Source organism: Enhydra lutris, unplaced genomic scaffold, assembly GCF_002288905.1.
Source record: "Enhydra lutris kenyoni isolate GAN:26980312 unplaced genomic scaffold, ASM228890v2 scaffoldscaffold55, whole genome shotgun sequence".
Lineage (NCBI taxonomy): Eukaryota > Metazoa > Chordata > Mammalia > Carnivora > Mustelidae > Enhydra > Enhydra lutris.
This window is the reverse complement of record NW_019154139.1, coordinates 15200654-15217480: the sequence shown is the minus strand read 5'-3', so window position 1 is coordinate 15217480 and position 16827 is coordinate 15200654.

The window sequence follows — 16827 nt, the reverse complement described above, 5'->3', positions numbered from 1 at the left end:
AACACATGTTGCTTAGCGCACTGTTCTCCTGGTTTGCATATGTTAAATTGTTAATCCCTTCAATAGGCCTGGGAGGTGGGGATGATGATGATGATGATGATGAAAATGACATTTGTTTTAGAGCAGTTTTAGGTTCATACCAAAATTGAGGGGGAAGGTACAGAGATTTCCCATACATCTCCTACCCCACACATGCATTAGCTTCTCCCCTATCCCATTCCCCACCTGAATGGCACATTTGTTACAACTGATGGGCCTACACGGATACATCATAATTACCCAAATCCCTAGTTTACTTTAGGGTTCACTCTTGGTGTTGTACATTTTATGAATTTAGTCAAAGGTCTAGTGACATGTATCCATTATTATAATGTCATACAGAATAATGTCACTGCCCTAAAAATCCTCTGTGCTCTGTCTGTTCATCTCTCCCCCAGCCCCTGGAAACCACTGATCTTTTTACCTCTTCCATAGTTTCTCCTTTTCCAGAATGTCATATAGTCGGAATCATACAGCATGTAGCCTCCCCAGATCAGTTTCTTTCACTTAGTAATATGCCTTCAAGATCCCTCCATGTCTTTGCATGGCCTGAGAGTTCATTTCTTTTCAGTACTAAATAATATCCCCTTGTTCGAATGTCCCACAGACTTTTCATCCATTCACTTACTGAAGGACATCTTGGATGCTTCCAAGTTTTGGCAAATATGAACAAACACTTGGCTCTAAAACCTCTGTGTGCAGGTTTTGTGTGAACATTAGTCTTCAGCTCCTTTGGGCAGATACCAAGGAGCTTGATTGTTGGATCGGATGGTAAGGATGTGTTTACTTTCATAAGAAATCTCCAAACTGTCTTCCAAAGTGTCTGTGCCATCCTGCATTCCCACCAACCATGAAGGAGAGTTCTTACTGCCCACATCTTCATCAGCATTTGGTGTCGTCATTGTTCTGGATTCTGGCCATTCTTTTTTTCATTTTTTAAAAAAAGATTTTGTTTGTTTATTTGAGACAGAAACTGAGAGAGTATGGGTGGGGTGAGGATGGGCAGAGGGAGAGGAAGAAACAGACTCCTTGCTGAGTGTGGAGCCCAACTTGGGGCTTGATTCCAGGACCCTGAGATCAGGGCCTGAGCTGAAGGCAGACCCTTAACCAAGTAAGCCACCCAGACACTGCAATTCTGGCTATTCTTTTTTTTTTTTTTTTAAGATTTTATTTATTTATTTGACAGACAGAGATCACAAGTAGGCAGAGAGGCAGGCGGTGGCAGGAGTGGGGTAGCAGGCTCCCCGCTGAGCAGAGACACTCCCCCCGCCCCCATGCGGGACTTGATCCCAGGACCCTGGGATCATGATCTGAGCTGAAGGCAGCAGCTTAACCCACTGAGCCACCCAGGTGCCCCCAATTCTGGCTATTCTAATGGGAGTTAGAAGCATCTCATTATTATTTTAGTTTGCATTTCCCTGATGACATAGGACATGGAGCATCTTTTCATATATCATCAAAAATGGTGACATGTCTGGTAAGACTTTGGCCTATTTTTAAAATCAGGTTGTTTGTGGTCTTACTGTTGAGTTTTGAGTTCTTTGTATGTTTTGGATAACAGTCCTTTATCAGATGTGTCTTTTGCAGGTATTTTCTCCAGTCTGTGGTTTGTCTTCTCATTCTCTTGATATTATTCTTTGCGGAACAGAAGTTTTTAATTTTAATGAAGTCTAGCTTATCAATTATTTCTTTTGTGAATCACGTCTTTGGTGTTGTATCTACAAAGGCATCAGAAAACCCAAGGTCATGTAGGTTTTCTCCTATGCTACCTTCCAGGAGCTTTATCTTTTTGCATTTTATATTCAGACTGGTGATCCATTTTGAGTTTATTTTAGTGAAGAATGTAAGGTCTGTCTCTAGAGTCACTGTTTTGCAAGTGGATGTCTAGTTGGTCCAGCCCTATTTGTTGAAAAGGCTATTTTGCTCCACTGTATCACCTTCGGTTCTTTGTCTAAGAACAGTTCACTATATTTATGGTGGTGGGGGTTGTCTAATACTTTCATGGCCACTTTATAGACAAGAAGACCGGAGAACTGGAGAGAGGTTAAGTAACTTTCCCACAGTCTTAGAGCCAAGATTTAATACTACAAGTTAACAGGAGCTGGTAAATAACAAGCTTCCCGCTAGCTTCCCTGTACTTCACCATCGTACCACACTCTCTGTCTAGATATATAGGCTCAGTCTGGGTTCTGGTGTCACCCATGAGCTGTTGCACCTTCCCTGGATCTTATATTTGTATTTCTCTGTATGAAAAAATAAATCTCTATTTACTCGTATTTCTTGTTGTGTGTGAAAAATCCACTTCTGTTCCTTTAAGCCGCTATTATTCAGATTTTCTGTGATAGGTAGCAGAATAAAGTCTTGAAACCCAAGCCATAGGGTGACTAATCCCCTAAATCACTTTGATGGACCTTTATGGTACATCCCCCTTTCCCCCTGTTAGAGTGTTGGCCCAGTGAGCGCGGGGACCACACCTACCTATGCAATAGGGTGCCTTAGTACAGGGTGTGGTATATATGAGTTGCTCAGTAAATAAGCTGGAATAAGATTGACAGTGAATGCAGAATAAATAAATGTGATCTCCCATTCCTGCCTCACTTAGCACTGTGCTGATTTGCGTTCTCTGTGTATAGGCTGGCAAAGAGAGAGGGCTGGAATTCTGTATTTTGTGGTCATGTCGGTCTAAGCTGGCACTGATTGAAAAAAAAAAAGAAAAGAATAAATCATCAAGTTCATGAACTGTTGAGAGGTAAGTGCACTTTTGGGTTTCTGTTTCCCCAGCCATTTTCTGTCCCCTTTCAGCCCTCTCTTTAGCTATCTGTTTCTTATTTCCTTTTAATTCCATACCACCTCTAACATCAATTTATCCTTTTGATTTATGTATCTCATATATGCTCTTTTCTTCTTCCTTGTCTCTCCTTATTTCCCTGGACATACTGCACAGTGCCTCTCCACTTCTGATAGAGTAATTTCTCTAAGGTATAGAGAACTGTTTGCTGCCCTATAATGTACCCTTCCTGTACCATCCTCACCACTCATTTCAATTTCCTGGTGTGATTTATCCAGCAATCAGACCATTGCCCAAAATTGGCTTTGTAGGAAGGTGTTTAGTGTGTTTGTCTTACTCCTTCAGGGACTGCTCCTAATTATCATACAGAGAAGCTCAGGTCCCCGTTTTGCTGATCCTTCACTTGGGCCAGATCAGCCACATGAGCCATTTCGTTTAATACCAAATTGAGCTATTAATTCCCAGAGTAATGTGCAATATGTGGAAGGAGTCCTGTGCCTCTGTTGGCAGGAAGGGATTCTGCTTCTTGCCTGTAATACAGCATGCCTTTTCTCCCTGTGCTATTCTAGGGAGAGTGCTAGGACACAGGTGAGTTGGAGCCTAGGTTCATCTTAGGGAGATGCTGGTCTTGAGCAAGTCATTTGCTCAGTTTCCTCCCTGGACTTCAGTTTCCTAACCCTCAGGGAGTTGAACTTAATCAACCCTAAGATTTCTGCCAGCCTTGTAATTTATGATTTTATAAATAAGAAATGGCAAAATAACTTATAAAAATCAATATTACAAAGGCAACCTCAGTCAAATGTTAGGAAAAAGGCTCAAAACTCTTCCCATAAACATTTATTACGATTTTAATCACATTCAATCTCATAGCTCAAGTTCAGAAAATTGGAACATAAGAACCAAATAGCAGGTGACATCAGAATCCAGCATTCAAGGTTAGAGTAATGACGGGAATCAAGAAAAAAGGGACCAGGTCCAACCAGTGACTTGGGTGGGGTACAGGAGAAAGAGCTTCTCAGAGGTGAAATGTGTTCTTGTGAGTTTCCTGGTTCCCTATTTGTGCTCTCTCATTTCCTGACCCCTACCCTCTGCTGGCCTTACTTTCCTTCAACAAGCATATTTTCAATATTTGTTATTTTTGTTTTGTTATATACAATTTATTTTAATATTTTTACAGGAAATTTCTAAAACAAAAAAGTACATATTTTCTTGTTCTCCCATGATTGTATTCAGGTATGCTCAGGCTTCCTGGGGTACACAGCATCTATCCACCAGGCAGCTACAATTGTGGTCCCAGCTCAATAGGTTAACGAGCTCCTGACAGTCTGTTGGAAGATTCCTTCCAGGCAGTGATGCTAATGGGTGGGGCAGGCAAAACATCATTGATATGCAACCACATGACTTGCTGTCTGCATGGACTCCATCTGAAGTTTATAAGAAAAAAGAGAACGTCATTTGGAACCCAGAAGCTCTAACTGCACAGGCTCAGTTTAAGCCATTTACACATAACTCATATGTGTTCCCTCCAGTCTTTCCCAAAGACTTGGGAAACCCCAAGCCTTTCCCAAACCCCTTCCCTGATCCTCCCATGGTGGATCCAGTTAGGTCACATGGCTCTTTTTTTTTTAAATTTTATTTTTAAGAGGAAGTGGGGGGAGGGGCAGAAAGAGAGGGAGAGGGAATCTCCTGTAGACTTCCTCTGAGTGCAGAGCCAGACATGGACCTCAATCTCATCACGCTGTGATCATGACCTGAGGCAAAATCAAGAGTGGGGTGCTTAACCGACTGAGTCACCCAGGGGCCCCCACACATGGCTCTTTGATTTTGCTTGAATGGAAGTGCCTCATCTTGAAGTAAGGGTCCCTTGACTGAAGTCTGGCTATTGTGATGGCTGATTTTATGTGCCATGATTCTCAGATATTTGCTCAAATGTTATTCTGGATGTTTCTGTGAAACTGTTTTTTGGATCAGATTAGTATTTAAATTAGTGGACTTTGAGTAAAGCAGATTACTCTTCATAACATAGGTGGGCCTTATCTAATCATTTGAAGGCCTTAATAAAACAAAACTGCCCATCCCCAGCAAGAGGAAATTCTGCCAGCAGATAATCTTCAGTCTCAAGTGCAGCTGTTTCCCAGTTCCCAGCCTGCTGGCCCATCCCATCAGATTTTGGATTTGCTAAGTCCCCATAATCATGTGAGCCAACTTCTTAAAGAAATCTCTATATGTGTAGAATCATCCTATGGGTTCTGTTTCTCTGGAGAGCCCTAACTCATACAGATTTCCAGGGTGAGTCTTGCACACAAAAAGCCTCTGGGCAGACAGAAAAAATAAACCCCTGGCCTTGAAGTACAAGTGCAGGAATGCAAGATTAGGCCAGTGCAGAATTTCAAGTCTTGGAACCAGGGCCATTTGCTTAGATGACCTGACAGGCTGAGAGGCAGAGTTTTGGTCTTCTGTGGTAATATTCGTTATTTCTAACCTGCCCCAGCTGAGGATGGAGCAAACGTCAAGCTGGTGACTCTGTATTCCTCTGATCTGGCAGATAATGCATCCATGTGGGCTAAGTCTAGGTGCACCTCTCTGAGATAAGAAAGAATGGGGCCAAGTCCATGGTCCTGCATCCTTGTCCTATTCATACTCTTTATGCTGCTTCAGGAATAATGCTGAGAAGAAGGAATTTTGAACTGAGTCTAACCTAGCCTAGAACCCAACCCTTATTTGCAACATAAGCCAAATATTCTGGTCTGGTCATGTACATGTGGTAAAGCTAAGTCCTGTGATTATCAGTCTCATGCAGACTTGCTGCTCCATTTGGTCAAACTCCAGCTGCTACCTCATTTTCTTGGTCATAGGATGTGAACATTCTGCAGTTTTCAGTTTTACCTGATTTTCCACTTTTTTTTTTTTAACATATTGTACCCATTGCCTTAAATTCACAGATTCCTTATCTACTCTTTATTTCTGAATCTGTTCTCTTCTCTAATGTGGTTGATTCTTCCTCTGGTCAATGCTACTCCTTCAACAGTGCAAAGAAAAACAAACAAACAAGCAAAATCCTTTGTGATTCTACTGTCCAGGAATAGCCCCTATGAATAGAAGGGCCTGGCCAATAAGGTGAATGGCAGTGCTCATTTACTTAGATTGGAGGAGCAAATTTCAGAGATGGATCTTGGAGGAAAGAGGAAATGACGATATCAATTTTGGAGAAGTTTGTGATGCCTAATAGATATCTAAGTTCAGAAGTAGAGTAAGCGGTTTGATATCGGAGTCTGGAATTCAGGACAGAAACTCAAGCTGGAGCTAGAACTTGCAAGTCATCATAATACATATAGAGTGCATACAAGGCACTTAAAGTCATGGGCAGGATGAGGTCCCCAAAGGAGTATGAAAAGAAAAGAGTAGAGTCCTGAGGACTGCGTTCTGAACACTACAATGTCCAGAAGTGGGAAGAATGAGGAGGAACCAACAAAAGAAGACTAAGAGACAGTGAACGGGGAGGTAGGAGAACAAGAAATAGCAGCAAGAAGTTCAAGATCTAAGCCATCAACTCTATCAACGCTGCTGATAAGGTCTAGAAAGATGAGGAACGAACATTGGTCAATGGACTTGCCAACGGAAAGTCATTGGTGACTGACAAGAACAATTCTGGTGGAGCAGAGCCTGATTAGAGAGAATTTCAGAAAAAACGGGAAGAGAGACTGCTGACGGTGAATTTAGGTAAACCCTTCTAGTAGTTTTGCAGAAAAGGAAAGCGAGAGGTGGGATGTGGGATGGAGGAGGACACAGTGGGTCAAAGGAGGATATCTTTTAAATAGAAGATATGACACAACATGTTTGAATGCTGATGGTAACAATCATAATACATTCCATTTATTAAGTAATGTGTATTTCATTTATGGGTGTACCATAGGTTATCTAATCAGTCCTGCATTAGAACACATTTCGTGTCTCCAACTTCTGCTCTTATAAGTAAACATCTGCACTACTTCAGGTGCAAGGGAAACCCAACTTGAAAAATAACTAGCCATCCCTGGACAAATAACGATTGGTCAAGGGGGTGTGAATTCTCACTGGTCCAGGCTGGGTCAGGTGCCCAGTCCTGCTTCCTCTAGACAGTGGTGGCCAAGGGGTGGGATGGATGGAAAGATGACATTTCAACCATGGGAGAAGGGGAATTCCCAAAAAGGTAAGTGTTCATAATGGTTGCTCTGGACAGATTTTGGAAAAGGTATTTATAACAATATCCCTGTATGCCAATCATTGTTTGCATTTCTAATTATTTCCTTAGAATAAATTCTTGAGTGAAATTAGTGGGCCAAGGAATATGAATCTTTTAAAGGCTCTTACTAAGCTGTTTGCCAATCTTTGTGCCCACTCAGTGAGTCTCAGAAAATCATTCCATGCCCCTACCCTATCTCAGTAATGACTACTATTAAAAAAAAAAATCAAGTATTTGAAAAGTGGGAAATAACCTCTCATTGTTGTTATGATTTAATTAAAAAATTATCCCCAAGCTTAAATTCATGCAAAAATTCTCATTAACCAGCATGTGTTTCAACAGTCCACTCATTGGGCCATTTGACTTCGTGGAGCTGAAAAGTGCTGACCCTCTGCAGCCACTTTCTGCAATGGAATGTCCCAGAGACCTGTCTCCCTTCTAGAACCCTCCAGTTTGAATTGTTGAAGACAACGTCCAGCCACGTCAGGGTCACAGTGGAGAGGAGAGGCCAAGGAGATGCTTCGGGAGCCTGTCTCAATGCACCTGTAAGTGAATTCCAGCCTGAGCTCGTGCTTTCTGTTGTGTCCTCTATTCACCTCGGTGACTTTTCCTGTCAGCTGAAAGAGAACATGCCTGAGTCCTCGGAAAGCAGCAGCTGATAGCCAGTCAGCCCAGCTCAGTCTCTTCCTTCCTTCCAGGGGCCTTTTCAGATGTCAGTATGATCCATGGGCCCCTTTCTATTCCAGGCACCTCTAGCCCCAACCCCTGAGTCCCTAACACATGAACACTATTCCCAGATGATGTGCTGCTGTGAGTGAGTTCCTCAGCAGTGAAAAATAAGCCTTTATTTCAAAAAGGGGAGAGGAAGAGGGGAAATAAAGTTTCATCTTTAAAATTTCCTCTGTAAGTCTGAGGCCTCTGGGAGCTTTTCAAGCCCAGAATTACACAGAAGAGCTCCATCTTTCATCTCGCTGCTAGATTGCCCAGACTAGGGTCCTAGGGCAATCCACCAGGATGTATTTTGTTTCCTTAATTGTATTTGGGTAAGTCTCGCGATCTCTGTGCATCCAAATTCATAAAATAAGGAGAATAATGGGTGTCACTCTCTTGGGTGTCACTGAGGCCTGTATGAGTGGATTTATATAGTGTTTTCTTCTAATAATGAATTGAGCATTGGAAGACTAAGATGTATTGAGTGATATTTTCTGGCTTTTTAGTGGGTTAAAAATGAGGGCCTTGAAAAAGTTTAGAAAAATCAAATTTCTCCCCTCAGTATCTATCAGTCAGTTCTAGAGTGAGACAAACATGAGCTCAAATTTCAGTTCTCTCACCTTCTAGCCACATTGACCAGGGGCAAATTCCCTAACCTCTCCTCATCTCAGTTTCTCATCTATAAAATGGCGATATGAGTTGTAACTACTTCATGAAGTTGTTAATGTTAAGACATATAAAATAATAATGCTAATATCACTTAAATTATCATTAGTTAGAGCTAAGGCTCTGGTATGAGAAGGATCATAGTTCAAATGTCAGATCTTTATTTAAAATTTCTGTGGCCCAGTTCCCTCATGTGTAAGATGGGTTTAAAAACAAGACCACCTAATCTCATAGGGATGTCGTAGGGATTTAATGAGATCATGTAAGTAAAACACATGGTATAGAATGAACGCTCTGTAAACATTAGTTATTTTTCTACTGGTCCCTCTCCTGGGCCCACTGTAAGGTAAATTTACTAAACTGGTAAAATATGTCATCTGGGCTCTAGTGCTCCAGCAGAAGCTCCTATCCCTTCGATGCTCCCTGTTCCCCGGACATCCATCTTTATCATGTTCCTTCCCCATCCCAGACTGAAACCCAGTTCAAGCTCAGAGAATAAATTTAACTTCATGAGACATCTCTCTCATGGGTATTTGCAACATAAGCCTTATCTTGAGTGGGAAAACAAGACTCCGGCCGCTATCCCAGGGATTTTAGGCATCAGCAACCAGGTGAGTATATTTCTCAAGCAGATGGCTATTTCAGGGCTTGGAATATTGCAGTACATTGATGGTGGCTCTTAGAGAAAGCCAGACTCAAAAAGAAGAGTTTAAGGTGATGCATCAATTAGGAATTGTGTTCAGCTGCTAATAGCAAGCAGAGACCCGACTACAACCAAATAGGGGTTTATTCTTTCACATACAAGAAGCCTGGGGGGAGAAATTTTAAGGAAAGGATAGTATTTCTGTGATAGCATTTGGGATCTGAATGTATCTTCAGCTATGCTAACCTTAGCCTATAACTTCCATCCTCAAAGTAGCTCCATGGGCCCAATATGGCTATTGTAGGTCCAGCCATCACATCTCCTTTTCAAAAGATAAAAAGGAAAGGCAAAGGTAAAGAAAGAAAGAAAGAAAGAAAGAAAGAAAGAAAGAAAGAAGAAAGAAAGAAAAGAAAAGTCTCCCTCCTGTTGAGTTTGTATTCTTTAAGGAGCTTTCCTGAAAGCCCCACCCAAAGATTTGCATGTACATCTCCCTAGTTGCAAAGGAGTCCAAGAGAAGAAGACTTAGCTGAACGCATTATTACCCTGAATAAAATCAGAGTTCTGTTCATGATAAGGAAGATGAGAAAGAATGATGGGTAGGTAACTTTTGTCTCTACCACAGATAATAATTTCTTTTAAGCTAACTACCTTCTTTACTTTGTTTTGTTTTTCAAGGCTAAAAGTGGTCATAGGCTAATGCACTTGGCAGAGTTAAGTCATCACCAAAAAATAAGTGGTTTTCCTCCAGCTGATTAGTTTTCTTTCAGCCATATCAAAGGTCTGAATTATAGGAGATACAAAAAACAAAACAAAACAAATCGAAAAGACTACACTGTAATTTTCTCTCCAAATTCCTAACCATACCTTTAGCTTCTTCTCCCTTCTCTGTAGTTTCACTGCAATTTGATTTTTAAGCCTGAAATTGCTCTTATCAACGTCCCTTTTGACTTTCCCAATGGCTGGATTCCAGGGACACACTTCAGTCTTTCCCTTTCTTGAACTTGCTGTTGTTTTGACACCAGTGACCACCAGTGGTCTTAAAACCATTGACTTATGCTGCTCAGAAACTCTTTTGACTCTTTCTTCATGGTCTCCTGGACCCAGTGTTGTATCCCAACGCCCCCTTCTCCTCTTCCTCCAACACACTTCCTGAGGAATGTCAGTCACTCCAATGATTACTTGCCATTGCCGCCAAATCTGTATTTGCAGCTCAGACTTCTCTCTTGAGATCCTACATTATATGTTCCGAGGCTTACCAGGCATCTCCACTTGGAAGACTCACAGATAACTCCAACTTAAGTTCACAACTGAGCTCATCCTCTTTACCCTCAGATCTGTTTCTGCCCCTTTTTCTGGTGAAAGCACCCCTACCCACTCCAGGTGCCCAGCTGGAAACTTGGTAATCATCCTTTTCCTTGTCTTCCCTCTGCACAACCAATCTTAAAATCCTGCTGTTCTAATTTCCTTTCTAGTCCTTGAATCTGTCTCCTCCTACTTTCCCTTCTGTTATGCTGGCTCTCATTTGTGTGGTCTCTCTCATGAATTTTGCAATAGCCCCCTTCCTGACTTCTTTTCTTTGTCTCAAATGCATTCTCCCCACTACTGACAGAGTTTAGTTTCTTTTTATTTTAAGATTTTATTTATTTATTTGACAGAGAAAGAGAGAAGCAGGCTCCCTGCTGAGCAGAGAGCCTGATGCAGGCCTCGATCCCAGGACCCTGAGATCATGACCTGAGCCAAAGGCAGAGGCTTAACCCACTGAGCCACCCAGGTGCCCCAGAGTTTAGTTTCTTAATACAAATATGGTTTTGTTGTTTCCCTGATGAAGGTCTTTCTATGGCTCCCACTTAGGCAAAGATAATATTTTGAAAACTTTGGCATAACACACCGGGATCTTCGTGATATGATCTCTTTTGCTTATCTTGTCTTGCTTCCTAACATTCTCTTTCACCACCAGACCTATAACCTGAAGTCCTACTTGATCAACTAGTTTAATCCATTCATTAAACAAATATTTATTGACCTACTGTTCTGAGCATGGGGATATAGCAGTGAAGAAAACAAAGTCCCTGCCTTCACGGGCCTTCCATTTCTAGTGGTGGTGATGAAAGGCCATAAATAAGTAAATAATACGTCAGGTGATGCAAAGTGTCATAAATAAAAATAAAGAAACCCATATAGTGCTGGAGGGTGGTTGCTCTTTTAGCAGGGTGACAGGGAAGACTTCTCTGATAAAAGGACTTTTGAAGAGAAACCTGAAAATGATAAGAGGGGGAGCCATGAGAATGTGGGAAGAATGACATTTTGGGTTGGGGTTGCAGTGAGTGCAGAGGTTTTGGGACAGGATTGTGTCTGGCAAAAGCAACAAGGAGGCCTGGATATTGGGAACAGAGTGAGCAAGGGGAACAATGGTTGAAGATAGGGTCAGAGAAGTAGAAGGGAAACTGGGTCATGTAGGATCTTAAGGTCGTAGGAAGATTTGGATCTGCATAAGATGAGAAGTCCCTGGAGGGTTTTGAGGAGAAGGACAAGATAAGACAACGGTTTGAAAGGACCTCTCCAGTGCAGTTGTGTGAAATACAAACTGTAGTGGAACCAAATATGTCAGATGGAAGACCATGAAAATAATCCAGACAGCAGACAATGGCGACCTGGACAGGGTGGTTACAGCAGAGATGGTGCGAAGGGATCAGATTCTGGACATAATCTGAAGGTAGAGCTGATAGGATTTGCTGAAGAACCAAATGTAGAATATGAGATGGCCCCAGATTTGTGGCATATTGGCCAAATGGAATGACATCGCCCCACTACAATCGTGATTATGAAGACTCTGTGGAGATATTGCCAAATAGTTATGATAAAATGTTGCATGAAAAGAGTAGAATTCAAAACAGCATGTTTCTGATGATTACAAGCCTGTAAATTGCCAACAAAAGGTAACATGCCAAAATAGTAACAATTCTATGATAAATAAACTCTAAAAATTTATCAGCCTTAAATCCAAGGGTAATGCTGGCAAAAGGTTACTGTGCCCTTTTCAGGATTTGGCCATCATGTAACTCCCTAAATTGGCTCTCTTGATCTCAGTGCATAAGAAGAAATGGAATCAGAGAATTTAGACATGTACAGGCGCCTTGAAGATCACCTGGTACAACCGTCTTCTCTTACAGATGACAGAACCAAAGACCCTAAATGTTCCATAAGGTCACACCGCTAATTATGAGCACAGCCCAACCCAAAGTGCAGCCTAACTCCTGATCCTCTAGGTCATGTAAATCCTTGCACCTAATTTAATTTTCTGCAATGATCTTGAAAATGTGTTTCTTAAAGTTTATTGAAAACTTGTTTCTTGGTGATTTATTCAAAATCGCTATACTCTCATAGACTTGTTTGCATGCAAAGTATAGCCTATTTTCAAAGTCGAGAAGACATATGTCTTTTTCTCTGCAAAGCCTTGCACGGCATGTGAATCCTAATATTAAACCTTCAAATGCAGAAACTTGGTAAATCCCATATGTGCATAACAAGTGCTTACTCCACATTTTTTCGGGGTCTCTGATTTATTCAGCAGGGCAAGTTATTAATAACTCTGTAGTGTTGGGTGAGATAGAATTACCTGTCATAATACATTTGAGTCTGGAAATAAGCGAAGTCAAAAACTGGGAAAACCCCACAAACTCCACCAAGATCTTACATTTATTAGATTTCCATCAATGTCACATTCCTATTACTAAAGTATTTGGATAAATACTACAGAGGAATTGGAGAGAAAATTCCCAATAATAAGATTGGTTATACATCTTTTAGAGGAATTCAGATATTGCAGGGAGAAAATCATGATTCTTTATAAAAAGAATGCAGAACCAAATACTCATATGACTGGATTTATGGTATTGAGGTTGTACTAGGTAGTGGAAGGAGCTTTGGGCTGAAACTCAGCATACCTGAGTCCTAGCACCATTCTACTACCAGGATGAACTTAGTTAACTCATATCCATTTCCCCTTCTTCTCTGCTCATAGAACCCCAATTTGTGGAGGGGGCAATGTGTTCAGTTAAAAATTCTCTTTTCCAGCCTCCCTTGCAACTAGATCATGTGGCCCAGTTTTGGCCAAAGGCGCAGAGGAGAAGATAGCTGGAGGTCAGAAGTTCTTGGGAGGGCAGAGAAGACTTGGTGCCTTCCTATGAAGCATTCAGAACCTGGTTCTGTCTCTCACTAACACGTTCTATGATTGAGAAAGGGTACCTCACTCAGCTTGAGAGAGTGAAGAGAAAAATGTAAAAGCTTATTGGAGGAGGTGGTACTTAAATTGGGTCATGAAATATCTCTGGTCTGCTGGGCTTCTGTTTCCTTATTTATTAAACAAGAGGATTGAAGTTGATTCACTATTTATGTCTTGAGGTTTAAAAAAGACCTAGTGATTTTAAAAATCCTACTTATAAATACAGGGGAAATTAAAAACAACAAAAGGCACTTTTATCTGGAATAATAAATAGGGTGTCTGGAGATACACACACACACACACACACACACACACACACACGCACCCTTTGGGGGGTGCACGTGGAATGCAGAGAAACCCAACAACTTCACTGAGAAACTACAGCCCAGGGCAAGGAATGAGCTGTATTATAAACCCATGGCCCTAAAATGTATAGAAATTATTTCTATTAATTTGTTTTTGGACCCAGTTTTTTTTTTTTTTTTAAATCATTCTTCCTTGGGCAAAACTCAGATTGCGAAAATTCCAAACAATAAAAAGAACTACTTCCTTGTTAATAGAGGTGAGACCGAGTAGAAGGAAGTGAACCTCACCATCTGAGAGAAAAGGAGGGGGAGCTAACTTGACAACACCATGACCAGAGAACACATTTAAAAGGCAAATGCAAGTTGACTTCCTGTTCCTAGAGATGAGAACTGATTTTGTCGAAAGCTTTACTGTGAACAAAGTGTTTCCATATCCCTTATCTTATTTGATCCTCACAACAACCTGACAGAGAGGCATTATTAATATCCTTGCTTGACAGAGATGAGGGCTGATGGGACCTGCCCAAGGTCAGGCACATAAGGAAGTGGTAAAACTTGGATTCAGATACTCCGAATACAATATTCTTTTTTTTTTTTTAAAGATTTTATTTATTTATTTGACACAGAGAGAGAGATCACAAGTAGGCAGAGAGGCAGGCAGAGAGAGGAGGAAGCAGGCTCCCCGCTGAGCAGAGAGCCCGATGCGGGGCTCGATCCCAGGACCCTGAGATCATGACCCGAGCCGAAGGCAGAGGCTTAACCCACTGAGCCACCCAGGCACCCCCCGAATACAATATTCTTTATATGATTCCAAGACTGCATCAAACTGTAATCTCAAAAAAAGAAAATAATGTGGATGTCTTCTAACAACAAAAATATTCAGTGCAAATGTTTCTGTCACAGAATGGTCAAACAGCAAAATCTTGGTGAAACAGCTAGTGGACAATTTTCTACTCGTCTTTTATCCTGACTACTGTAATTTGAAGCCAAGGGTAAGGAATTTGAAAGTGAGATTATGGGAAATAACTACAGAGTAAAGGGTCTTACATTTGTCAGGATAGGCTAACAGCTCTAACAAAGAACTAATCACCCTTAACACAGGAAAAGTTTACTTGTCACTTTCAAAATGTGGCTATTCCAGGTCAGGTGACTCTCCTGAGTGGTGTTCATGTAAGTGGCAACTTGGGAATTAGGGTCTTTGCATCTCGTGACACCACAGTCTTGGCACATGACCACCAGTGTTCACTATAAAAAGGGAAGTGAGCACGAGGTCACACTATATCTCTAATGGCCTTGGCTCTACAGACACATATCACCTCTGCTTTCATTCCATTGGTGAGAATTAGTCACCTGACCCTCCTTTAGAAGAAAGTGAGGCTGGGTAATGCAGTCCCTTCCTGGCTGGCTGCTTCCCACTACCAAAGCTGCATAATGGAAGGGAACAGGGCTCTTTGATTCCAGCTGTCTCTGCTGTTGGTTTCAAAGTAACCAGCCATGTGGTTCTAATCACCTTCCTAAAACCTAGTGAGACCTAAAGACATGGTTCCATTGCAGCTATCTAGAAAGAAGGCATTTTGTACAGAAATATTTGCAGAATTGCTGGAGAGTAGCACTGTCAGTGTTGGTTTAGGTGTAAGTAATAGCCAGAGCCTGGGAAATACATTGGGAAGACTCTGTGCTTTAAGGGTATTTTGCTAGTTACTATCTGGTGCCTACTTTACATGGTAATTGTAGACATACCAAGTCTTTGGGGGGCATATGCCAGCTTCTGTGGATCCCCTGGATTCTCTCTCACCCTTTTTGGCTCCTCTCTTTGCCCTACAACCTTCCCAGACTGTTCTACACTAAGGTCTCCTTTGCCTTCTGGGTCCCAGCTGGATTTAGCCAATGGCAACCCTTGTGGGAGGTTGAAGGGAGAAAGGAGGCAAGGTCAGGGATCTATGCTTTCTTCCTGTAAGGCAGCCTTGGGTTTTGCATGTCTCTCTGCTAAAGGTTAGTGCTCCTCTCAAGGCTCCAAGCTCTATATGACCCTCTCCTCCTCTAGGTCCTGGTAATTAATCTCTCTCCTCAGATTCCTTCTGTCCTCTGAGTGGCAAATAGCTCTTCTGATGCTAGTCCAGGATTTCTGCCCTATCTCTTGTGGTCCCCCTAGATCCCACTCACATTTTCATTCTTAGTTCCTTTCCAAACATATTATTTGATTTTGCCAGTTGTTTCCATTTGTTGCTTTTTATTTTTAAATCTGTTAACAGTGTGTTTTCAGCCCCAAGCAGCAGGCCTAGTCTCTGTATAAACTACAAGAATCCTTTTTTTTTTTTTTTTAAATCATTCATAGCATTTTAAAATAAGCTTTAGAGATCCGGGTATTATTCCTATAGGGCTTTGCTCGTCTTGGTGCATTCAGTCTTGATTGTGTCCCTCATCCCCTCCTCCTGTACATACCCTCTGAAAATCTGAGCTCATCAGCACACTCTCCACCCCGTCACATGTCCCTCATCATTGCTCCCTGGATCTTCTAAAAGAAGAAATTGCTAACAAGGCAAGTGGAGGATTCAGCAAATGTTTTGCTTTTCCAGAATGAGAGTTCCATCAGATCTCAGAAAAGCTGAATTAGGAAGAATCTAGCGTGGGAGGTAAAAACTTGTTTGAGATTTCCTGAGATACCAGAGAAATCCAGACATACTAGTTATCTGAATTCAACAGTTCTTTGTCCATTCTTTTTCTGATTATTTTAGAAGACTGTGTTCGTTTGTTTTGGTTTTATGTTTCTATCCCAGCTCTGAGCTAAGTTGTCTCCGTCCCCCAATTCTCTCAAATCTCCAAAGAAGAGTTTGTTTTCTTTCTAATTCCAGCATGTAGCCTACACTTCTCTGATCCTACCTACCTGAGATGCACCTGTCTTCTATCCTTGACAGTTCCAGAACCCATTTTCCCCTTTTCTCCTCTTCTGATGAAGAGGCAGTGGAGTACAGTGGTAATGACAGGATTTTTGAGTCAGATAGAATTGAGCTTGAGTCCCGGTTCTGTTGCTTTCTAGGCTGAGTGACCTTGTTAAGGCTACTCCACTGAATTTTAGTTTTTTCATTTGTGAAATGAAACCGATAAAGGTTCCTAGCTTGCAGAGTTGTTACAAGGGTTAAAAGAAAAAAAAGAATATACAATATGTGGCACATGGTGAGTATTCAACAAATATTGGTCGTTTTTATTATATTCCGGTGTACATCACCCAAA